Source organism: Erpetoichthys calabaricus, chromosome 2 (assembly GCF_900747795.2).
Source record: "Erpetoichthys calabaricus chromosome 2, fErpCal1.3, whole genome shotgun sequence".
In the NCBI taxonomy this organism is placed as follows: Eukaryota; Metazoa; Chordata; class Cladistia; order Polypteriformes; family Polypteridae; genus Erpetoichthys; species Erpetoichthys calabaricus.
The window spans coordinates 182,662,374-182,685,023 of record NC_041395.2 but is presented as its reverse complement, the minus strand read 5'-3'; the positions used below and the strand labels follow the sequence as shown (position 1 = coordinate 182,685,023).

The 22,650-nt window shown below is 37.8% G+C and overlaps 1 protein-coding gene across 7 annotated transcripts in view; it reads left to right on the top strand.

Moving 5' to 3' along the window:
* Positions 1-3: 3 nt before the first annotated feature.
* adar (adenosine deaminase RNA specific) overlaps positions 4-22,650 on the top strand; it is a 166,390-nt gene continuing 143,743 nt past the window's right edge. For 4 of the 7 annotated variants that reach the window (XM_051923243.1, XM_051923242.1, XM_051923244.1 and 1 more), the window contains exon 1: positions 4-69. The gene's annotated coding sequence lies outside the window, so the exon portion shown is untranslated. Of the gene's footprint in view, positions 70-383; positions 406-1,487; positions 1,914-22,650 lie in introns of those variants that run through there. The other 3 variants (XM_051923246.1, XM_051923247.1, XM_028794869.2) reach the window with 3 other exon arrangements.

Here is a 22,650-nt window from a genome sequence, read left to right as displayed (position 1 = left end):
GCGCTTTCCGGTTATTGCTGTAGTAAGGTTTCCATCGGTTTGAGCGGGTTGCCGACAGTTTTCATTCAGGTGAGAGATGATAGTTGTATATTACATTAATTTTATGACTTTATGTTTATGGTTTGCAACCTCTGAATGAATTATGTAAATATATGAAAATTTAAGGATTATTGTAGGGTTTGGGTAGTCCTATGTGAAGAGATAAGGTGCGGGCAATTATGTATTTTCACGACCTCATCCTTTTGGCGATGGTGGGCTGGCCTGTGTGGTATTGTGCAGGAACTGCGACTAGTCGAATTAGCTACACGATAGCAACAGCGAGTTTCTCTAATGTATGTATGGTGTTGTGGAGTTATGTGATCGATGGTCGTATCATCAACACATTCTGCGCCTGTATGATATCTGGTAACGTGCTGATAAAAATGTTTTTTTTTTTTTAATAATAATTAGACATTCTTTAGAGCAATGCGAAAAGCAGTAAATGTTTATGAATGATCAGTTGGTAATTTGTTGTGTGTTTTTTTAACATTTTCCTTGACCTGTGGCACGCTCGTTTTAAATGTTCCTTATATGTAACCGTGGGCAAATTGTACCTATTTGCGATTTGCGGGGCATGTCGTTTTGTACACCGATCTCCGACGCCATTATGTAGAATGCGTTCATTGTCAAATGAAACGATGCTCTCACGCATGGAGTCGTACACTATACAGAACATTTAGAAGAAAATGAGAATCGCTTATGATCACCGATTTATTATTCCGTAAACTCTGGCAGGCAAATGCATCAGTCTCATTTGACAAACTAGTTTTCAGAGTTAAGGGTTAAAATAAGGTCCTGGACAATATTTAGCCATATATTCTAGATATATGAGTCGTCGATGCAAATCATTTAAAGGGTTTAATCCGTAATACATCATATATTCATAGGCACTGATTCATAATGTTGCTTCTGATTGCTTTGAAAATACCAGTATAATAATGTAACATCCGTCGGCCTGTTTGTCTATCCCTTATTATTGCTTGAACCCTGGCCCATAACCTGCAATTGCTCCGTCCTGTGTGTGACGTTAACTTGCATCCAGCCCTGCAAGAAACTCCTCCGACTTCCAAGAAAAACTCGGGGGGTTGGTGGCACGATTAGCACCCCCAACCACTGTTTAAAAAAAAAAAGCAAAACGCATTGTCCCACTCCATTCGAACAAGTGTTGGTGCTGAGGTTGTCACCCGTTGCGCGGCTGCGCTCCGGTCCTAATTTGGAATCCTGGGGGTTCGTCGTGCGGTAGGTGCGGCAACGCGTTATATCAGTGCATGCTTCCAATCTCTTTCTCTCTCCTGTCGATTAAAGTTCATAGAAGCAGAGAGAAATCTATTCAGTCTTGAAGGGTTTTCGTGTCAGTTTCCTTGCGACCTCTATTGGCGAGCTTTGCAACTGATTTGAGAAATATTTGATTTTTGAGGAGAAATGGAAACTGAAACCTTTTAGAAAACGAAATCGATCCACCGTTATTAAGTGTCATCTGAAAACTCAGTAGCTCACGGAGGATTTAGACTTGCTTGTGCGTCGTATTGTTTGACTTGGTTTTTATCACTAAGGCTATCGCACTTTTGGTTTTGAGAAACATCATTTTGCTGGACCGCTTTTTCTACCTGTCAGAATTGTTTAGTATACCACGAAGTCCTCCAAATGTACTCCTATTAATTCAAAAACAAGAAAAATTTTAAAGGTGATGTACAGCACTGAGAAACCGATCCAAATCGCTCATTTGGTTTAAGGTATTGCACTGCAGACGGAGGGGAAGAGAAACGTTCTTGTGACCGCAGTGATTTCAGTCGTGACCGGGATCTGTCAGAAATAATTTCGGCGCCAATATACCGTACGACGTTGTCTTTGACTACCGGGCCTTCTGCTGGCAGGTGGGATTTTTTTTTACTTCCCTGAGACGATGTATGAGTCTTGTCGTGTGATCTAATATTTTAAAAAAATACTGCATTATTCCCGGGGGACCTAGTCATATGCATTTGCTTAGTCTTTATAAAAAGAGACCTTTTTGTGTATAGCATATATTTTAGTAGTGGTAGAAAACGCAACAGTTACTGTGTACTAATTATCTACCACTAATATCCTGGTGTTTCGTGTAACATTTTGATCACTGTTGAAAATGCTCTGTTTATGCTAGGCAATTCGTCATATTTGGTTACTGTACGAGGAGCACTTTGTGACTGACCCATCCAACTAGCAGTTTCTGAGTAGCTCTTCTGCAAAAGTTTTGTGTTTCTTCACCATCGCCAATATTTTTCAGAAAGATGGTAAATTTAATTGATTAGTGGCTGCTTTGCCATTCTCTTACAGTATCTTACAGACCTGCTTTATCTGTTTCCATGTTACAAAGAACTGGGCCTGGTCAGCAGCTGAGATGGACAGCTCTGGGGTTTTCTTTTTACTGATACATAGTCCAGACAAGGTATGTTCTCTTTATAGCGCAATCGCATAGTCAGGTGGCATACATAAAAGGGAACATTCCTTGCATGGTGTGTGCATAAACATAAACTCTGTCAGCATTTAGAATACTTTATGCTAAAAAACAATGATTTGATAATAATTACACCTCTTGTCAATGATATGGCTTCAACCAATGCCAACAAATTTCATTTGGCGTCTGCAGGGAAAAACCTTGGGGTTGGTGGCACTCCAGCCACCATAAAAACCTCACAGTGGTTCCATTCCATCTGATCTAGTGTGGTGCTGAGGTGTCACCCATTGCATGGCTGCACTCGGGTCCTAATCTGGGATCCTGAGTTGGTTTGTCATGTTGAGGGTGCGGCAATGCACTGTATCAGCCTGTGTTCTTAACCTGTAACCTAGTAATCAGCCATAATGTTTTACCACTGTGACAATATAGTTGTAACTTTTCTTATTCATATCCAGACCTGCATTATCTCAGAGGTGGAAGTGGTAGATTATTGTGGCACTCTTTATTTTATACACTGTTATACAATTTAAATACACATTTTTAAGTGTATAAAATTAAAGAAAATTATTGAATTTGGTGCATGTTCTTAATATACTGTTTATTTTGATAAATAATCATTACATATTCACTTTACAGTGCAGCTTTTTTAAAGTCTGCATCTTTTTCTTCTTCTAAAAATAATTAGATATTTAAATATAGTAAAAGATAATTAAATATTTACTTAAACCTTTATTTATTTAGTTGCAAATCTAGTAATGTACCGTTCATATTAATAACATTTCTTTAAAAGGCATACAAAAAGAATATACTGGTAATCTCTCATTTTTTTCCTTGCCCTCCACTAAAGGTAACATTTTTACCATTTCCATGCAGTAACGGCACTTGTTATTTTGTAAAATAGCAAATATTGCCTTTGATGTTATAAGTGCAATTATTAATTTTAATTAGTAGTACAATGAAATGTGCACTTTCTTGTTATGCCAACTGCATATGCTGTATTCTGTTTACAAATTACAGTAGAATCCCCATTTTGCTGGATTAGTTGAAAAATCAAAAATTAGTGTTTCATATTGTATAATAAAGGTACAGAATATCTGTAAAATTTGTGTTATTTTAATACCATAGATTATTGATATACAAATATTTATTAAAATATTTAAAAAATTTAAGTATAACACAAACATTCCTCTTTTTTTCAAAGTAAGTGTCACTTCTGAAAAAACAGCCATCACCAAACTCACCAATCAAAAATGTCAAATGTGGGAAAATGATAAGCCACTTCACTATATTATTTAAACGCATACACTAGGGGGCTTACCCCCTGAAGATGTACTACATTACCTTTCTTGGATATATCCTTCTTTCTACAGTAATTTGTGCGTAGTAAGACCAGACGGTGTTAACGGTTGTAGATATTCTTCTGAATATTGTAAGTTGATGTTTTCATCATCTGCATAATCGCCACCAACTGTTTCAGCATAGTCTATTGATACGCATTTAACCAATTTGCAGTGTAACTGATTGTCATTTGGCATTAAATTGTTTGACTTCATCGTTTCTCGGTGCTAGGATTGCCCGTGTACTAATTTTTACTTTTGATAACCCTTCGTGATGAAATGTCTCATCTTGTCAGAGCAAGAATTGTGTTTGTCAAAAGCATTCACACGAATGAGAGGTGAGTGTACCATGTGCGTGGTTATCTATGGTTGAGAGGAATCCGTGACTTGAAAACATCCCATGGCCAAAGTCTCGACTCGCAGCACTTGAAAAAATCTTCCAAAATGTCTTGTCTCGTCGCAGGATTTTCTTATTATAATTGAGATATATAATATAGTATAGTGAAGTGGTTTAACAGTCTTTTAAAAAGTGTTTCCCATTTCCAAATGGAATCACCAAATGGGGCAACACATAACATGATAGACTTCATAGTAGTGAACAGAAGATGGCAGTCTAGTGTAAGTATGTGCAGAGCCTTTCCCAAAGCAGATTAATGATCAGATCATCAACTGGTAATGGCAGTGATCAAAATTAAGCTGAAACAATTGGAGAGATAGATGCCCGTAAGAAGGTTCATTGTTGAACAACATAAGAAGGAAAAGTGAGGCTGGAGTATCACAAAACAATACAAATAAAAATTGAAGAGTTTGCTACAGTGACTCAAGGCAAGAATACAGGGTATCAAGTTGAAATGCTGCAGGAGAGAATAAAACAGATATACCCTGAAACTGCAGAGAAAGTCCTGGGGTACAGCAGTAAAAGAGAACCAAACAATGGAGAACTTTCTTGAAGATGAGATGAAAGCGACAATTATGGCACTGAAAAAGAGAAAGGTGCCAGAAATAGATAACTCCACAGCTGAAATGATACAAGTCGGTAATAGAGCTCTGTATACTTGATGCACACACTGTGCAACAAAATACATGCAGAGAAAAAGAGTCCAAAAGATTGGGATAAAGCCATCATCATGCCAGTAATACAAGAAAAGCGACAAAAAGGACTGCAGTATCTATAGAGGTGTCAGCCTGCTGAGTGTTCCAGTGAAAGTCTATACAAGAATGTCACAACTGCTAAAACAATATGTAGACACCATTATATCAGAAGAAAATCCAGGTTTCAGAGTTGGGAGAGGTACAGTTGATCAATTGTTTGTGATTCAGCAGTTGGCCAAAAAATACAAAATTGAACACTGTATGATACCTTTACAGTAATCCCACGCTACTTCGCGGTTCACTTTTCGCGGATTCACGACTTCGCGGATTTTATATGTAAGCATATCTAAATATATAACGCGGATTTTTCGCTGCTTCGTGGGTTTCTGCGGACAATGGGTCTTTTTACTTCTGGTATTTGCTTCCTCAGTTGGTTTGCCCAGTTGATTTCATACAAGAGATGCTATTGGCGGATGGCTGAGAAGCTACCCAATCAGAGCACGCAGTTAAGTTCCTGTGTGCTGCTGATTGGGTCAGCGACGGAGTGCTGCATTAACCAGGAAGTCTCATCTCACTCATTCAGCATTAGCGTGCTCTTGCTACTGCATTCAGGGGATTATCACCTTCATCGTCATCATTTTTACTGCGCAGCATATTCATCACCATCATCACGTCATATATAGCTACGTGTACTTCGCTATACAGTAAGTGTAAACTTATCTACCGATTTCATATTGCTTAGCAGTTGTCCCTGTTATTAATAGAGTAAAGGGTGGGTTGTAAACAATACAGGGAGTGTTTAAAAACGTCCAAATACACGTTAAATAATTAAATAAATATGGTGTCCCTACTTCGCGGAAATTCAGTTATCGCGGTCGGCCTTGGAACCTATCTCCCGCGATAAGTGAGGGATTACTGTATAGACTTCAGACAAGCTTTTGACATTGTTGGACAACAGGGGCTTTCACAGATTCTCAGAACATAGGGAATACTAGAACACCTAATCTAGCTACTCAAAGAGCTGTATAGTAAATCACTTAGTACTATACAGGTAGACAGCGAGCTCACAGACTGGTTCTGTGTGACCGTTGGAGTCGGTCGGAGTCGGTCGGAGTCAGATAGGGTTGAAACTTCTCACTGTGCCTGTTTATCTTTCTTCTGGAAGCCACCATACAGGAGGATACCTTGCAGACACAGAGGCAAGTGTACAGTAAAGGTCAGCGGTGAGGTGGTAAATAACCTCAGCTTTGCTGACAACATCGATCTCTTCACCAAAACTGAAGATTAGCTACAAGAACTCGGAGAAACTGAACACGACTACCTGGAGATACAGACTATTGATTAATAAATTGAAAACGAAGACAAGGGTAATATGCAAGTCCGAAAAGCAACACCAGTTAAAACTAAATCATCTTGGAGGTGAAGATTTAGAATATGTGGAGAAGTTTGATTTTTTCAGAAGAACGCATAAAGCTGTTTGGAATCTGCACGTTTACATCTGCCCAGCAGTAAAAACAGACATAAAAAATAGAGGGAAAATGTTGACATGATGCCACCTATTGAAAAAGTTTCGTATTTTGAAGCATTTTGGATTAGGGATACTCAGTCAATAGTTAGTCCTATGATTTAGTGCCTCTGATTCAACAGTGCTCTAGCACTTGGTGAATGCATGTGTCATTGAGTACAACACTCATTTGTTGTTTAGGGGGGTTTGTAAATAGGAAATCTAGATCTCTGAGAGAATGGGAGTACAAGTGGAAGGGAGTAATCTTGTATTAAGGCAGTCATAACTGTAATAGAGTTTAATATGATTAATTGTGCAGCCCAACAAAAAGACTACAACAAAATTATGCAGATCATTTTCTAGTTCTAGAACATAACTAATAGTGTATTTGTTTTTCATCATATTGCTGTCAGTCTCTTCAGTGTGAGAGAATGGGGAAAATTAGGTTGTAAATAAAAAAAAATAGCATACAGTAGTAAAAGAATCCACTTGGTTGCTTTATATGCCATATATGGGGCATTTGTGAGAATTGTGAGACATTCTCTTTGGAAGTACTGAAATGTTTGGTAGCTGTGAATATAAAAGGTAAATCATTGTGTGGGAAAAAAAAATCCTTTTTTTGTGTGGTAGGCTCAGAATCTAAATTTACTAGTCAAAAGATGGCAGTCAGTTGGCATGTTATGAGTAAATATGGGTATAAATTCACTGTGCCTGGTGATAGACTTTCCAGGGCCTATTCTTGCTTTCTGCCCAATATTTTCGAAGCAGACTCCAGTTATCTCTTAACCTGAAATCTGTCAACCGTGTTCAGGAAATGGATGGATGTGTGCACCTGAGCAAACAACTAGATGTAATGAGAGGTGTGCTGCATGGTGCTGCAACTGTAAGACAAATACAGTACATGTTCATGGTCTTGTTTCTTGGTGTGTGTTTCATTCATGTTCTGTTGGTTTAGGATACTGTACACATAAATGTTTGACCAAATTGTGTTTATATACTCAACTTCTTGAGTAGACTTTTATTATTATTATTATTTTTTTTTTTTTTGCAAATTATTTCACCCAAATGTTAATTCAAGCACAATATTCACTAATTGATCAATGACTGTTTACAACAACAACATTTACTTATATAGCACATTTTCATACAAATAATGTAGCTCAAAGTGCTGTACATGATGAAAAGAAAAATAAAAGACAAAGTATGAATTAAAATAAGACAACATTAATTAACAATAGAGTAAGAGTAAGGTCCGATGGCCAGGGGGGGACAGAAAAAAAAAAAAAAAAAACTCCAGACGTCTGGAGAGAAAAAAATAAAATCTGTAGGGGTTCCAGACCATGAGACCACCCAGCCCCCTCTGGGCATTCTACCTAACATAAATGAAACAGTCCTCTTTTTATTTAGGGTTCTCACGGAAGGACTTGATGATGATGGTCATGCAGACTTCTGGCTTTTAATCCATCAATGTAGGAACATCGTGATGCTTTGATTAGGTGGTGGTGGCGCAGGTCGCCACCACAAAAAACCAGGAAAAGAAGCAGAAGAGAGAGTAGGGGTTAGTATGGATTTTAGAGCCACCATGAATAGTTATTATAATGAATTGAATATACAGAGTATCAGGATTAAATTAAAGTGAAGTTATGAGTAGGCTATGTTAAAATCATGTGTTTTCAGAAGTTTTTTAAAGTGCTCCACTGTATTAGCCTGGCAAATTCCTATTGGCAGGCTATTCCAGATTTTAGGTGCATAACAGCAGAAGGCCGCCTCACCACTTCTTTTAAGTTTTGCTCTTGGAATTCTAAGCAGGCACTCATTTGAGGATCTAAGGTTACAATTTGGAATATAGGGTGTCAGACATTCCGATATATAAGATGGAGCGAGATTATTTAAGGCTAAATAAACCATAAGCAGTATTTTAAAGTCAATTCTGAATGACACAGGTAACCAGTGTAGTGACATCAAAACTGGAGAAATGTGCTCAGATTTTCTTTTCCTAGTTAGGATTCTAGCAGCTGTATTCTGTACTAGTTACAAACGATTTATGTCTTTTTTGGGTAGTCCTGAGAGGAGGGCGTTACAGTAATCTAGTCGACTGAAAACAAAAGCGTGAACTAATTTCTCAGCATCTTTCAATGATATAAGAGGTCTAACTTTTGCTATGTTTCTTAAGTGAAAAAATGCTGTCCTAGTGATCAGATTAATATGTGATTTAAAATTCAGGTTACAGTCAATAGTTACCCCTAAGTTTTTTACCTCCTTAACTTTTAATCCTAATGTATCTAGTTTGGCAATAATGGATACAATGAGGTTATTAGAAACAATCACTAAAATTTCAGTTTTTTCTTTAGTATATCAGTATAAAGAGACATCTCTGTTATAAACAGAAAAAAAGCAAGGGTACATTTATCAGAACATGCATGTATGAAGTAGTTTGATTTGTAAATGAATTCATGTCACAAAATGTATTTTACAATAAGATGAAATGTTTTATACATTTCTTTAATAATAGGAGCGTTTTGATATTGAAGTGTTATTAACTTTGGCTTGCTAAGTTTTTAGATTCTGCATCTTTTTGGTGAAATGGCACAGTACCTATAAATGATATTCGCCCCCTTTATTATTATACCACATTTGGATTTTTGACATTGATCAACAAAAGTGACTAATATAAAACAAAAAATAACTGATTCAATAGGTATTCATCCCCTTCAAGTCAGTATTTAATAGATGAAACTTTGGGAACAATTACAGCCTTGAGTCTTTAAGGATTGGTATGTATAATTTTGCAAAACTACTTAAGATCTGTCAGATTGCAAGGAGATTATAAATAAACAATCTTTGAAATCCTGCTGTAAATTCTCAGTTATATTGAGATTTGGCCTTGAATTTATGACTCTGACACTCTAGGACATTAACATTGTTGTTTTTAAGTTATTCCAGAGTAGCTTTGGCTTTATGCTTGGAGATATAACCTTCTCTCACCGGACTTCAAAGTTTCCTATGTGCTTTCTGGCAAACTCTAGATGAGATACTTTGTGTGTTATTTATTTATTTAAAAAGTGGCTTTCTCTTTGTCACTCTCCCATAAAGCTGCAACTAGTGAAGCACCAGGCAACAATTTTTGTATGGACAATCCCTCCAATTTGCTCAGCTGTAGCTTATAACTCTTCTGCAGTTATCATAGGTTTCTTAAGGGCCTATCTTGCTACTCTTCTCTCAGTTTTTGTGGATGGCCTACTCTGGACAGATTTACAGTAGTGCCATAATCTTGCCATCTGTTAGTGATTAATTTAACTGGACTCCAAGGAAAATTCAGTGACTTGAATATTTTCTTGTATTAATCCCCTGACTTGTGCTTTTTGATCACCTTTTCATGGAGTTGATTGCAGTGTTCTTTTATCTTCATTGTGTAGTTTAGGCCACTATATTAACTTCACCACAAGTTGGACCTTCCTGATAAGGTGCTTTTATACCACAGTCATTTGAAACACCATGACTAGAGACCGGTGATCTCTGTTAAACTAAGTATGAGACTTCTAAAATATAACTGGCTACACCAAAGATGGTTTAGGGCATTGAAAACTTGTGTGATCAGGCACTAGCTTTCCTGCAGCCCTGTTCTGTTAGTGGTTTTAGAAAATGGATGGATATTTCTAATTAATTTAGACCATTTTTCAGAGATCTGTTTTCACTTTGACATTGTCTTTTTCTGTTGATCAAAGCTAAATAAAATCCAGCTTTTTAGTTTTGCCTAATGATAAACTTAAAATTTGAATTCTTTTTGTAGGATATATTATTGATCAGCCACCACAAACATTTGCCATCAACTTTCCTGATTGGTAGTGTGTTCTATGTAATTTCCTATTATAGCTAGTCATCAGATTTGTTTTTTTCCTTTTATTGCTGATGATGTAGTAATTTGCTGCATTCTGACCTCACAAACCTAATGCTTGTTTTGTATGTAGTACTGCACTACTAATTTACTGCTGTCTTACTTCAGTACAGAATTGCACAGTGCAGCAAACGTAGTCACCTTTTTGCTCAGAATGATCCCAAACCAATGTATGCGTAATACGCTTAATTTTCTCTGTAGACATCTGCTTTCCTTCTGGATGTTAAAACAATCAGACATGCAGCTTAAATATTGCCCTCATGTATCTATTTAAATGAGCAGCATGTTTCGAAGTAAGTCTATGTCAGCCACTTCAATCATTGGCAAATATTATATAGTGTTTCTTCATAACTTAAAGATAATTTATTAAGTAATTACAGTACTTAATTTGAAATTGAAACTAATTCAAGTGATTTATCAACAAAGTACTATGTTAACAAATGACAGTAAAGTTTAAAGTAGAGCAGAATAAGCCAGTCCCAAATCTAGATGACAAATACATGTCTAATAAAATCACAGTTTGTTGATATCTGGTAGTAGTGAGTACAACTATGGATCACAGATGGCTTGAAAGTTTGAAACAATTTTAAATTAATTTGCTTACCAATTTTAACCCCAGAACTGCATTGTTCATAAATTAATGTGTGCAAAACATGTCAACTCATTAATTCTGTGTTGTTTTATCTGTTAAATTAACAAAAAAACTTTTAATTTACACAAGCATATACCAAAGCAGTTGTGTGAAAATATCAGCATTGTGAACAGCAGACATTTTTATTAAGTTTCCTGACTATAAATATGTCCTGCTGTACAGTACAGTACTTCTAGTCAGAGACCATGTTAGGCTTAACTACTGAAGTTGCTGCATCTCATTGCTTTGAGGATGTCAGATTATTCAACCAATAGTTGCAGAGGGTAATGAAAATATATGAGAACTTCACGAATTTTCAGCAAAGTTTTCAAATTTCTTAAGTATTGCAAAGTTGCTGCATTCTTGGTATCAATTAACATACTGCCTGACAGCTCCAGTGCCTATATATTTAAATGCAGGATAAAGCCTCAGTAAACAAAACCATTGTTTTTGCCACTGCTTAACTGTTTAAACTTGATTAAGATTGATAGTTACTCAGGCGAGTCATACAACACTTCTCAGAGGGTTGTTGTATATGGGTCTGAGCATATATACATTTGTAACTAACAAACTGTAAAATATATTTTTTCATGAACATATTTTTTAATGTAAAAGTATCTCTTGTTTGAGTTCATTAATTGTGAAAAGTTCTTTAGTGCACCCAAATAAATGCTATGTTTCTTTTGGAAATATTACCTGAAGTCCCACACAGCAAGGCAGGCAGAGAAGGTTTTCTATTTGTATTTCGATTTGCTCCAGAGTAACACGTAAGGGCTCTTTCAAAAGCTGATGGATTTGGAATTTTAGTTATTTTTATTGGAAAAAGACCTGCTGATCACTTAGATATTAAAACGCACTGTTGAATTAGCAAGAAGCATAGCCTTGCACGAATTAGTAAAACAAAAAATCTCCTATTATGTAATCAGTGCCTTAAGGAGTGAAGGATACATGCTTTAGATAGATGACACTCCTTTCTTTATTAGGTGAAATACTGACTATTGAAAAAAAAGTAATCATAATTATCAAGAGCAGAAGTCAAGGCCTCCACTGGCACTCCAGTAATTCTTGCTAGCATTAAAATGACCTATACAAAATGATTGGCTCGCTCATATTAGAATACTGTAACATCATGTTTCTTTTGAAAGCTGATGAGCTGGGAATTCCAGAGATCTGACTGGAAAGTAAACTTCATGTTACTTTGATATAAAGTAGGTACTTAAATAAGGGAAAAATGCAGATCTGCTGAGCATGAAAATTCAAGTGCTCTGTGAAGCAAAGACTGTAGCATACACAAACAAGCATATATCCATCTGAAAGCTAAACTCCCTCCATTTTTTACTGGTTAAATGCCTGACCAGTGAAACAAACTAAGACTTGGTTACCAAGCCACAGCATAGCCCTTCTTAGGCCTGCTCACAGTTGGCTGTATAGCAGCCATTGTGACAGGCTATGAAGACAATGGTAATTCATAGAAAAGTATGAATATATAATTTTACTGGGAAAACCATGAACATGAAGTATTACAGCATTTTATTATTATTATTTTTTAAAATTATCCCTACTGTCACTGCGCATCAATGTTTCAAATTGAATGGGTCAGAGCTAATACAATTACATTTAAGATGGCAATTTCACATGTTTAATTTTAAGATAAATGTTAGTGTTTTGGAGTAATTGGCACTGATTTAGCAAATGCATTGTTAAAGCTCAATTTATTACTGTCATTGTGCACATCAGGTACTGGGGCTATGGGTTTTCAAGTTGAGGCAGTCTGTACTAGGAAAACAGCCTAATAAACATGCTTCACGTTGAAGACTTAACCTAATAGTAGTGCAGAGTATATTTGCCCAGCTATTACCGGTTAGGCCTTGTTTCTGTACTCCTGTCAAAGATGCAGATTCTTTTTAAAAGGTGGTCCACAGCATTTCCATTTTATCTTAGAAAAGATCAAGCGCAGCAGCCCTTCCACTCCCCAAAGGCAGAACTGATTAGGCAGTGGCTTGAGCACACCAGTCTATAGGATCCACATCTAGTATGAAGCTGGGCACTGTTAAGTAGTTATCCCAGCTATGCGCAGTCAAGACTTTTCTTGTGTTAGTCATATATACAATATTGATACTGACGGGAATGGATACAAAGCTGTGTATGCGACGGGTAAAGTAGAATGTAAAGGAAAAAAACATATAAATTGATGTAACTGGTTTAAAAAAAAAAAAAAAAAAGGCCTTGTTCTTCTTAAACTGACTTCCTCTTGCACTAAAAGGAGGTGCAGGCAGAACACAGAATACATTAATTTCATGATATTCCTGCTCTCTGAACATTTAGAATGCTAAGATAAATACTTGATGTCATTTTCATGATGAAATGCATTAAAGCATGTATTAATCATGTGGGGGCATGGTGGCGTGGAGGTTGCACTGCTGCAAGGGGGACCTGGGTGTTCCCTGCCTTGAATTTGCATGTTTTTCTGGTGGGTTTACTCGGCGTGCTTCAATTTCCTTACAAAATCATGTTGGATGTGGGGTTTTGTTATGCTATATTGACCCTGCTAGCGTATGTATTGCTCGTATTCACCCTGCGATGTGCTGGCGCCCTGTTCAGGATTTGCTCCTGCCTCGCACACAATACTTGCTAGGATGGGTGCAACCCTGAATGGTTGGCGTAATTAAACATGTATAATGAAGATTTTTTTAAAGTTCTGAACACTCCGTGGTCTATGTTTATAACTAGTTTTAATTTCACAAAGACGTTTATCGTGTGGTGATTGGTTATGTGGAGAAAGAAAAAGGAAGGATAGGAACTGGGGGTTTGTTACGTCAGACAGAGACGGCACGCATGTAATAAAGAAAGTCCGCTCAGAAGAACATCCATTGAATTCTAATAATAATAATAATAAATTTTATTTATAATGCGCTTTATATTTTAGCAATCTAAAAGTGCTACAGAGTAAAAATAAAATAATAAAACAAGAAAATCTAAGTATACTTTAACAAAATGTCTTTCTGAAAAGATGAGTTTTTAGATTCCGTTTAAAAACATCAGTCGACTGTGGGGCTCTCAGGTAGTCAGGGAGGGCATTCCACAGTCTCGGTGCCACAGATGAAAAAGCCCTATCACCCATACTGCGAAGCTTGGTTCTAGGGACTTGGAGAGTGTTAGTGTGTACAGAGCGGAGGGTGCGTGAGGAGGTATGAGGGGTAAGGAGTTCCTGTAAGTAAAGTGGGGCATGTCCATAAATGCACTGATGGGTGAGGAGAAAGACCTTGTACTCTATTCTGAGTGGGACAGGGAGCCAGTGAAGGGTTTTCAGGATTGGGGTGATATGGTCATGCTTTTGCACCCTCATCAGGATCCTGGCAGCGCTATTCTGAATATACTGGAGTCTCTGAATACTCTTGCCAGGAATCCCGATGAGGAGCGCATTACAGTAATCTAGCCTAGAGGAGACAAAGGCATGGACGAGCTTCTCTGCATCTGCCAGGGTGAGAGTTGGGTGGAGTTTAGCGATGTTCTTGAGGTGGTAGAAAGAAGACTTACAGAGGTGTTTGATGTGGGTGTCAAAGGTGAGTTGAGGGTCCATTTTAACACCCAAATTGGTGACAGATGTGGAAAGGGGGATGTTTTGGCCAGCAAAAGTGATACTGGTGATGGTAGAAGAGCGAAAATGATGTGATGTGCCAACTAAGATGGCTTCTGTTTTGGATCTGTTTAGAATTCTGTGTTCGTGTCACTGACCACCAGATCACGAACCCAATATTTACACAATATTTAAGTTAAACCTGTTCGATACCCATTCATACATCCAGTTTTTTTGGAGCCTCATCACACCAACCATAAAGTTCTCTACACTGAACGTACACCTGGGGACCCCTTACTACAAGGGAGCAGCACTACCGCCATACTACCGTGCATGTGTAATACCTGCTTTAATGCATTTCATCATGAAAATAATATAAAGTATTTATCTTAGCATTCTAAATTTTCAGAGAGCAGTAATATCATGAAGTGAATGTATTCTGTGCAGTGATAGCTGCCTGCCCCTCCTCTTAGTGCAGAGGAAGTCAGTTTTAGAAGCACGTAACGATTAACATGGCTCTGGGAACACTTAACACGAAGCATTTAATGTGCTATAATAGTTATGACGGGGTTTGAGAAAATATAGTAAATTAAACACTGATTTTAGGATGAAGTTTAGTTTATGACATTCTACTTTAATGACAAAATAAACTATGAGAATAAAGTGCAAATGTCGACTTTAACCTCAACATAAATGGCGAGAATAAAGTCAACATGTCGTCTTTATTCTCGACATATAGTTTTTTTTTTTCTTCACTGTGTCCGTATTTTTTTTCTTCACTGTGGCCCTAATACACTTCTGTAGGGCTATACCACAAATAGCATTATAAATGCAAGTTGCAGTTTTATTTTTTATGTATATAGCTTAGCTTGAAGCAAGGTCCATATTAATGCAATTTGCCTTAATGATGGTTCAGTTGGTAAAGATGTCATCACCAAGTTGCACTTGTTTTATTTTTATTTGGTGAATACTGTGTAATGCACCTGGAGCTTGAAGTAATAGTATTATTACTGGAAGTTGCACTATTACTTATTTTATTGTTATTCTATATTAGTTTAAATATTATGCAGTTTAATGATGGTAAAGTTGTTTAAAAAGTCACTTTAACGTGTCATTGGACAGAGATTGTTAACATTAACAGATAGTGTAGTTGGTTTACAAAAAATATTTACTATTTATTCATTTTTCTAAGACATGTTCAGTGCAATACAACTTTTGACAAGCACTTCTGGATATTTTACTAAGTCTAAATGCCTCTTTGGATAGTTGAAAATATGTTGTGAAAATTTTAGTTTAAGTTGTTTACAAACTTTGTTTAATAAAGAGGTTTTATATTTTGACTGCATCTGTCATGCAATGTGATTCCTTCTCTTCATTAGTGCCACCCCCTTGAAAACTTTCACTTTATGGGGCCATGCAAACCTGTATTAATACTTGTGTGCACATTAAAATATTTTTTTGTACGATGTACAATTCTCATGAAAGTGGAATAGGTTATTCTTAGCCAGTCTACTGCAGTAATTGCAGTGGAAAATGTGGTTTAACATCCACTCATGCATGGGGAAAAAAATACCGTTGAATACTGTGAAACTGGTATAATTTTTAAAAATACCGTGATATAGAATTTTGGTCATACTGCCCAGCACTAGTGCACGCCCATAACATATGGCCCAGTGAGGCTGGAACTTGACTGCAACGTTCGCAGGTTGGATCGTGCCTGGGAAACATTTTGGATAATTTTAAACGAGAGAGATGCGCTCGAAATATAATTTTAAGTTGAATAATTATATGTTTTGCACATATGGAGCTCGAGTGAATTCTGTGCATTGTTACCTTCCATTCCTTTTCTGGAATGTTGAATGAAAGATACTTTTCCCACTGTACTCTGGGCAGTGGCATAGGAAGGTGGGTGCGGCCCGCACCGGGTACCAGCTCTGAGGGGGTGACAATAAATTGCCGGTTTTGTATTAATGTGCCTTTTTGTTACATAAAATAACATGTCAAATAATTTACATGGGCTTTAACAATCCCAAATTGCGGGTGAACGATGTGATGCTGTAATTTATTATTATTGTGTGGTGTTTGGGGGGAGGGGTGTTCTGTCTCGTTTCTTTTAAACTGTGCTGGTGCTCAAGTAAAACAACAACCGGTCCTGTGACTCATTGTCTCATCCCTGCCACAAATATATCATCACCCCAAGTCGTTCTGTGCAACAAGATGATATTTGTAACCTGAACATCATAATAATATAGTCGGTGCGAAACGTTTTAAACAGTGAGGTGGGTAGGTATTGTCCGCTCTAGAACCAACCATAAAGTAAACAAGTTTACTTTATGATCGTTCTACGAGCGAACGGACAGTATCTCCCTCCCCATCCCACTATCTTAAGGCCTCTATATATACGAGCCGGGACACACGACAAAACGAGCCGCTGACTTTGGACTAAGAACTGAAAAGGTCAATGTTAGAGTGCATTGATAGGGTTTCAACAAGAAAACGATACACGTTGCGAAGGCATGGAATGCATATCAGATCGGTTTGCAGTCTTAGAGCCCAGCAATCTGATCAAAACCACGGAAACTGAACTTCCCAAGTTTGTACAAAGTTTGGTTGAAAATTACAATGAGCTTTCTGCAGATGGTATCCTTACAGAAATTCCACACCTAAGAAGATTTCTAAAAGCTGCCAAAGTTCCAAAAGAAGAGTCTCTTGGTTGGACTTCCTTAAGATTCTTAGAGTTTGTGGTTGAATATAAACTTTCAGACTCTGTTCCCAATCTCACTTTAGCATTAAGATTTTTCTTAACTTTGTGTTTCTGTTGCGTCATGTGAGAGGAGTTTTTCGAAACTCAAACTAATTAAGAATTATCTCAGATCCACTATGAACCAAGCACGACTCTCTAGCTTAGCCATTTTGTCAATTGACAATAGTGTAGCTGAAGGTATCGATTTTGATGACGCAATTTCAAAATTTGCAGATCAAAAAGTTAGAAAGAAGAGATTCTAAGTATCATGTGTGAAAGAATAAGGTCTCCGTGACCCCTTGAACCCTCAGACCAGACGTCAGACACCAGATAAAAGTCCAAAATGAATAAGTGCACAAAGCACCCTCCTCTCCACAATACTTAATAAATCAATTACTATTACAGTAAACAATACTCAATCCTCCACTCCCAGACGCTTAGCCACCCTGCCTCCCAACTCAGCTTGACGTCTGGGATTTCCCATAGTCCTTTTATAGTCCTTGACCTGGAAGTGTTTCACCCTCTCTGTCCACGTGATTAGGAACACTTCCAGGTCATATAAAAACTCCACTTCATCCCGGAAGCACGCCGTTCCGTTCAGTCGTGTTCATGACGCACTTCCGGGTTATAGGGCACGTAGCCCTCTATGAGCCTCCCTCCAGCGGCTCCTAGTGGTCCCCATGGTATCCAGCAAGGCTGTTTATAAAAACTACAATGTCCATATGGCCCTGCTGGAATTTGGGGCACTTCCATGTTGTTGGGAGAGCTCCATCTAGCGGCTTGGAGGTGAGGACCAGAATATTTGGCCGGCCATCCCTCACACATGTTAAAGTACAGTTTGTTGGATTAGAGCCTAGAGAACGAAACTTGTAAACAATTGAGTTTTCATTAAATTGTATTATAATAATAATAGTTATGCACTAGGTACTATCACTATGGAAAAAGATTTCTTACATTGTATATTAAACTGGCTTATTAATAAAAAGGCATTTTACTTAATTATTTTGTAAACAATTTTTTATGAATAAAAAATAAACATTATGCCCTCTTTACTTAACCAATTGAATAAAAAAATTGCTTTCTCAATAAATTTCATTTTATATTTTGGTGAACATGGGGGTGACAAGTTTAAACTCCGCACCAGGTGCCACCAGACCTTGCTATGCCACTGACTTTGGGATCTTTGAAAGGGAGGGACTTGATTTTATATGTTACAGGAATGCTGTTTGAGTCCTCAAGACTGTTCAAAATTTCTTCCGGTATAGAGGTAGGTGGGAGGTGAGGGAAATTGGATAGATTGTGTTTAACAAAGTTTCTAATTTGAAGGTAGTGAAAGAAATGTGTTGCTGAAAAGTTAATTTTGGAGAGTACCTGTTCGTAGGATGCGAAGATGTTGTCTATGTACAGATCTCTAAATGATTTAATCCCGGATATTTTCCAGACATTTGTACGTTTGAGAGAGTGGAAAAAGATGGTTATCATGCAGAGGTGCCACAGATAAAAGCTTCTCTATCTTCCTTCAAAGTACTTCCTACATTGTTTCCATATTCTGAGTGAGTGACGCACTGGTTGTTAGTATAGTGGCTATTACTTGTACTTATTGGGGTACAAAGCAAGGAATATAAAGAAGTACTGCAGGATTTTATTTCTATTGCAGACCAAGCCTGTGACTGCTCACCTATTTGTGTCAATGTCCAGGTTTTTATAGCTTGTATATTTGCCGCCCAGTAATAAAACTGAAAGTAAGGTAAAGCCATGCCACCTTCTACTTTAGATCTTTTTAGGTTGCCTTTTGGATATGTGGATGTTTAGAATTCCAAATAAAAGAGGTTATGGTTGAATCTAATTTCTTAAAAAAACAAGGGGGCTTTGCTCGCCTACCCCCGGTGTTAGGTAACCCGAAATACATTGATGAATGTATGAGATATATTGGAGTGTAACAAAGGAAGTATATTCATTAATCCTAATGAATGTCCACTGATAGTGGACTCATTACAGAATGCGTTGTCAGCTAATTGGCGGAATTGTTTATCGGCCGTCTGTCGTTCCTTTCTTTGCCGTTTATCTATTCACTCTGCTGTTTGAGAGGCGCGTTGTAGGCGCCTACGTTCATTAATTGTATTCAGGTGGGCTCACTTCTGTATGTATCTCCGTCAGTTTTGGTCGTTCGTTTCGGACCCGTGCCTGCTTTGCTTCCGCAGTTTTAGACGCGCGTTGTAGGCGTCTATGTACATTGTAGTTGTCCATACGGGCTCGTTTCTGTAGCTCCGTTAGTCGAGCTGTTTGGTTTTGGAGCTGAGACAGTTTTACTTTCGCGGTTTCAGACGCGCGTTGTAGGCGCCCACGTCTATTGTTTTTATCCATGCGGGCTCACATCTTTGTGGACCTGTGGGGCCTCCGTAGGTGTGTTAGAAGTGCGTGGGCCATGCTGTGTAGTGTGGCCGTTTAGTTCAGAAGCGCGTTGTAGGCGCATGCGCCTTTCGTACTTTCACGCGCTGTCCGTACTATCTTTGTGGACCTGTGGGGCCTCCATAGCCTCTTCCGTTTGACTCTGGGGTGCAGCGCGGAATCCTCTTTTTTGTGTGGCTGTGTCGTTACCTATGGGCGCGTTGCCTCATTTTTTATTTACGTTAGTTGAGCTCCTTCGTTTTTGAGCTGTGACTCCTTCGTTCTCGGTGGATCCGACTTCGCTCGCTGTCGGCACCTGCGCACTATGTCTCCTGCATCCATGGGCTTGCCATGTACCTATGTCCATATCCGTTTACCATTCTCGGTTAGAAATATGGATATTTATTGATGTATATTGGATATACACAATCAGTCCTCAGTTTTTCCAGTTTTTCTTCAAATTTAATCAGTTGAAATGCAATGACTGCTTTATGTTTACTTGTGATGTTTACCCCTAGGTATTTAAACTGATCTGTGATGATAAAAGGGAAGATGTCCAATCTAATTTTGTGTGCTTAAGAATTCACTGGAAAGAACACATTTTTGTTCAAATTAATTCTGAGACCAGAAATCTTTTGAAATTCTGTAAGTGCTGTTAGGACTGCAGGCACAGTATTTTGTGGATCTGGTATATACCGTACCATATCATCTGCATATAAAGGTAATCCCCTTTCTCTCATATGCATTTCTACAGTGAGCAGCCAGTAGCTCAATGGCGATTGCAAACAGCAGTGGTGACAAGGAACATCCTTGTCTAGTACACCCCCCAAGTACAAGTTAGCATAATTGTCACACACAAAACTGTTAATTACACACTGGAGATAAAAAAACAATTACCGTATATACTTGCGTTTAATTTCTTCCGCGGATAAGTCGGGGCTCGATTTTACCATATAATTTCTGTTATTTTATAATGTTGGTCATTTAAATCGAATGCGGAAAACTCACGCTATTGGTTCAAGAGATTATGATATGCTAACGCCCACCTGAGAGAGTGACCATGGAGTACGCTGCCTTTTTTTCTATGTATTGTGCTTATGTGACAACACGGTAATACCTGAACTATTTCGAAGCGATGTTTTCAACTCTTTTGTGTTTTTTGTATCTCACACCCTCGTACACCTTTATCGTAAGAGCATCCTTAACTACGATGGAACGTTCAATCAGGAGAAAATATGAAGCTGGTTTTAAATTAAAAGTTGTTGAAGAAATTGGTAACTGTGCTTCTGCAACAAAATTCTATGTATCTGAGAAACTGGTGTAAGATTGGAGGAAGCAATAAGATGAAAAAAAAAAGTCATATTTTTGAACGGGTGTGGCGTATAAGTCGGGGGTCTGATTTTATGATCGATTTTTCGGGTTTCAAGACCTGACTTATACACGTATATATACGGTAATCTATAATGCCTGGCCAATGGAAGGAGTTTAAAAAGATTGTAGTGATGATTTTCCCTGCCCGTTTCATGACTATTGAAATAGTACAGGCCGTATAAGGTGGGCAGACTGGCACTAATTATATTTTTGGCAGATCTGACTATTCGTTGTAGCCCATTTTAAAGCAGTTTGAATCTATACAAAGGAACGGACACAGTATAGATGTAGGTTTTTTGAGATTTTGTTTTGTATTAATACCTACTTTATTTATTTGGAACTGACCAAAGAATTTATTTTGTGTTTTCCTGTAAAACTTGAACACTTTAAGATTTTAGAATTAAGATTTTATTTTATTTGTTTGGTGTAGACTAGGGAATCCATTCCCGGACGGGTTTATCCATTCCCGGGAAATCGGGAATCCCGCATGTCATTCCTGGAAATGACACAGTGCACAGGCATCTCACATGTGAACGGTTTTAGAATGAGCGACACTTATTTTTAATAAAACTACTGCAATATGTTGACACCAATAAAAGACTAACCTTAACTACAAGCAGTTCATGCTGTCATATAAGTACATGTATCTAGTTAGTTGCGGTAATAAGAGCGTAGAAAGCACAACGTGTCGAACGTGTGGTCGTCCAGGTGAGTGCGCACCTTCGTGCAGAGTACGCCAGCCGCTGAGAAAGCACGCTCTGCCTCCACTGAAATAGACGGCACAGTCATCAGATACTGATACACTTGTTCTAAACGACGCCCACACTGGCCGTTGCTCTGAAACACTGCCATTTCAGCTTTTACTGATGCATCCAGTTTCTTGTCATCATTTTGTGATGGAAAATTTCTTAGCACAGATAATGCGGATGCAACAGACTGACACATTGCAATTTCAAGTTTCTGTTCAAAGCTGTCAACAGCACAGACGTCAATGAACTCTGCCCCGTCCCGGCATTTGTGAGCTGCAGAGTGCAGACTCCTCCCAGTCCACTGTGCTCAGTCAGCCGGGAGACTGACTGCTGCTGGTCTGTTGTTGACTGAATTAATCGGCAACACACTACACAGTGGGCCAAAAAACCATGCCACTTAATTGTTTTCAACTAAGAATAACTCTGTTATTTCTTGAATGATTTTTACACTTTTACACGCTATATATGCGAGCTTGGCCGTTCCCGTTTTCCTAGGAATTACAACAGTTTCATTCCCGGGAATGAAAAATGTCCGGGAATGGATTCCCTAGTGTAGACCAATGCATGTAAAACTTGAAAGCTTTTGACTGGTCAGAATTGAGACTTTATTTTGTACTAGCTGATTACCCAGTGGCTTCCCTCACTGAGTGCAAGGGAAAAAAAATAAAATGTAGTATTTATAAAATAAGTTTGTTAATTGCCAATTTTATTTTTTAACAAATAAAGAGCACTTACAATAACATAGAAATCAGTATAAACAACATTATTAACATCATTATCATATGAGAATATGAAGTAATATACTGTATAAGAAGCACATTGCATATAAATATAAATTATTAAACAGTAAAATCTTCATCTATAATACGCTACCGTGGCTGTTCGTTTGTTTA